Raw genomic sequence first — 4,133 nt, forward strand, 5'->3', positions numbered from 1 at the left:
TAGGGTGTCTATTTCTACTCATCTTTTTTATCCACTTTTCTTTATTTATCCAAGAATGTATTGAGATGCAGCACAACTCCATGAGAGAATAAAATAGTGACCAGGTAGCATTTTTTTCTTCTCTAATGACAATTACTGGATGCTGAATAGCTCAGAGAATAGGAAATGGCAGAAATACAAGTCCCAATTTTCAGATATGTTTGATTGCTGTATTAAGCCATGTTTGGGCCAAATCACAATTAGTTTTTGGTTACAGAAATCCATCCATATTCATGCTATGGCCATTGTGAAGACAATCTGGCATTTCAGATGAGAATTCATTTTCTGAGACGGTGTTTTTACATTTTTATTGATGCTTTTATAGAAATTCACATGGTTCAGCAGTCATTTTCTAGTTGAAAGTATTCCATACTCATCACTGATATTTTTTACTTTTTGATTTAACTGCAGAATTATTTAGCAATATACTGAGAAATAAAATACTTAAAACTTAAGATTTTACAAGCACCTCCTTTTTACAATGAACCCTATTTGGATACAGAACAGATGACTATTGTTTCTGAAGCCAGTATTTCATTTTTGACTACGTATTCTATGATTTGATTGTGACTTTGTATTTACCTCTTTGTATTATTTTTTTTTTTTTTTAGTTTCAGGGGGAAGAGTAATTTATTTATATTCCTGGTTTATATTCAGAGTAAGGTCAGTTATCATTGAGAGTTTGTAGTCACGGCTGGAGTCCTTAACCTTTGGGGCACATGTGGAACCAGACCACTTAACTTGTCTCTGCTTTTGCATTGCTGTCCTACTGTACATTGAGGTGTCTGCTTTTCTCCAGGGCCTTTCTCAGAGAGCTCCTCCCTCTCATTGCTTTCTTCCTTCTCTGCTCTGACAACAGGGAAAGGCCTTTGAGAAATACTTCAATTTTTTGTCTGTTCCCCTGTGCAGTATCCATGTTACAATGGTTCCTCTGCACTTCCTTCTTCATCTCTTGGCCATTTGGGTTGCCCATTGCTGTTGTTCCACTTGCAGCTCAGGGTGCTATCATATATTGGCTTCCACCTTGTTCATCTGTGTGCTAAGTCAGTCTCCACTTCTGTGAGGTGGTTATATGGAGCTGTAGTATCTCAGGGATTCCAAAGATACTATGTTTCCTGAAGATAATGGCTTTGATGAAGAAATCTTTCCCATGTAGATCTAAGTGGAGAAAACAGCCTTCTTTTGAATTTTAAAGACCTGTGGCCTCTTCACTGGCTGAGGATTTGTTTTTCTGCATAAGAACACAGCATTCCTCTTTTTTTCTTCCCCCTACTCCCCCCTTCCCCCATGGCCAGTGTTTCTTGAGCCAGTGCTTGGAGGACGGAGTCATTCTTGCAAAAGCCAAGTGACATTCTGCATGATGGAGATGTGTCTTTTGGGGATGTTTTAGGCTGAGGGTGGTGTCCAGGCTGCCACTGGGACGCTGTCCATGTAAGCTACAAATAGGGAATCTAGTTCTGTACTTCATTTGCAGGGAGAGTGAAAATTTATTTTGCTCTGTTAGAAAATGTAATGACCTGGCAGACTTTGATTTAAAGATTACAATGAAGTTACAACAATTGGCTCTGTTTCTGTGAGGTCAGTATTGACTCAGTAATCACCTCTGGTCCATTATCCTGTCTTTCTGTGAGTCTATTACATGTGCCATTGCTGCATGGAGATCCACTTGGAAGTACAGAACACTTGAACAGATTCTCTGTTACCTCTTGGGTGCTGAACTAGACTGCACTTTCTACAGCATCTGCAACACCTTAGAGTCAGCAGAATGTTTACAATACACTACTCTTGTGTGGCCCGGTTAAGAATTGTTCCTTACTCCAGTTTCATAATCAAACACATGCCCTTTTTCTGATATTTTCAGTACATTGTATTATATTGAATGCATGCTTACTTGTTTTCAGTAGAAAATTAAATCTCCATTTTATTAAAAAATGAAACTGATCTCTGATTTAAAATGAGAAGGGAGGGTGAGAATCCCAGAATTCCGAGTGCAATATAATCACTTAAACAAAAATACTTTTTTGAGTGATTGTTTACAATATATATCATATGTGCAGATGATAAATATTCTTTTAGATATTAGAACAGCTTTTTAGCTGCTTTATTGTTATGAATATATTAAGAATATTTGTTAAATCAGCACAGTAAAATGTCTCCTTTTATATGAGGAAAATAAAATCAGTGTAATTGGTAAATGAGAAGGAAAAAGTGGTAATTTGTGTACAAGATTTTATAGTTTTCGTTCTATATATATTGTTTAAGTGATGCTCTCGGGTGGTACTTTGGTCTCAATGAGCAGGTATGTCAAACTTCAGAACTGTTTTGCTGGGTCTACTACCAGTGTAGATTGGGTCCTTGGAATAATTCTATAGAAAGTGGGGTTTTATACATTTTGCCTTTTCTAACTGTGTTTTGCTGTTATGTGGTCACAATCTAAATGTTTATTTGATCCATAGTGAATAAGAATCCATAATTTATATCGTCTTCATTCCTAATGAAACTAGGAATGCTGTCCCAGCTAGAGAGAGGAGGACTGGTACTTGCTGTCATTGCTGTCTGCCAGAGGATTTGGCATTGCTACTCCCTTAAGTTGTTCCAGCTGTAACCACACAGGATCACATCACTTTTAAGTAAATGCATCCAGCTTTAGAGAGTTTGAGGGGCATGTACCATTATTTGGCTTCAGATTCTTGTGAGAAACTGTCCTGTCCTGATACAGAAGCAGCCAGAGCCTCTATTACAAGACAAATAACTACCATAATATGGGGTTTTTTTCAGCTTTACGTGTTGAATGATGGCTCCCGAGTTCATTCTGTTGTGCATTCCCGTAACCCAGGTGGTAACCACAGACACCTTTGGCACACAAAGCCAGTGACAGCCTTTTGTGGCTGGTAAACTGATTTTTATTCCCTTCCCCTTGGCTGAGATGTGACAAATCCTTTTCAAGGAGAGAACCTGTGCAGTAATTCTGCTGATTAGATTAACTGATGTCCTCTGTTGATTTCTAACTCTTGCTGCCATCATCCAGCAGGGAAGGAGAAACTCTCCGGCCATACATTCTTCAACACAAAGCCTCTCTCTGAAGTCTGAAGTCATTATCTGTCCTGTGCTTGTCCAGACCAAATGGATCTGGATATTTAGTCATATTCAGTGTCAAAACTGAGAGCAGAAGAGATACCAGTCCTGGTCTCTTCACTTGTATTTTTTGTTTTCTGGGCATTTTATGAAATAGCTTTGACTTTGTCCTAGGTGCTTGTTCTCCCCTGCCTTAGTAACAATGAGAACGTATCATGTCTGCCTTACTGGCTACTTTTATAGCCACTTTTTCTCTTGTGCTTTTGTGAGCTTAGATTTTTAGTTTCACATGGGTTGATGTAAGTTTTCCTTCCAGCAGTTATTTTTTAAATGAATGATGGATCATATAAATTGCTAATATGATGACCCTTCCCTCTTTAAGTAAACTTTTCCAGGGCTAGCATCCAGTTAGGAGATGGCCCTTTTTTCCTGTACCAAAAAAAAAAAAACCAAAATCCAAACACAAAACCTGGAGGGGAAGGAAAAAAAAAAGGGCAAAAAAAGCAAAGCTTTTCATGTTTTCTTCACATTTTGAGAAATATTGAATCCTGTTACAGCAACCTGTTTCTCATTTCCTTGGACTGAGTAAGTGTAACTTGAGAGCTGCATGCTCAGGCAGTAAAAATTAAGTGACAAAATTGACATGATTTGGTGTACTACATGGTTAAATTATGGTTTCAACTAAGTCTTAATAGAGATTTTAAAAATCCCAGGCTTTTCCCAATTAAAACAACCCTCTGATCCAACATTTCACAATGAAGTGTGTTTTAAGTTAACTTTCAAATTCTCTAAGAGGCAGAGTAGCAGTCCACACTGCAAATGTGTACATTCTTCACCACTTAGGAGGGTGCAGAAGGTGCCTTACACTGCTCAAAGTACTCAAACTTCAGAAGATTTAATGTAGTTTTTTAGACTATTTTCTCATGGGCTGAAGTAGAGGAGAATTTGGGCTTTCTTTTTGTCAGTGTTACACTAAACCTACTGAATAATTTCAGTCAGGAATGTAAAAGCACAGGTTT

The sequence above is a fragment of the Zosterops lateralis genome (genome assembly GCF_965231275.1).
Source record: "Zosterops lateralis genome assembly, chromosome: 3".
Classification (NCBI taxonomy): domain Eukaryota; kingdom Metazoa; phylum Chordata; class Aves; order Passeriformes; family Zosteropidae; genus Zosterops; species Zosterops lateralis.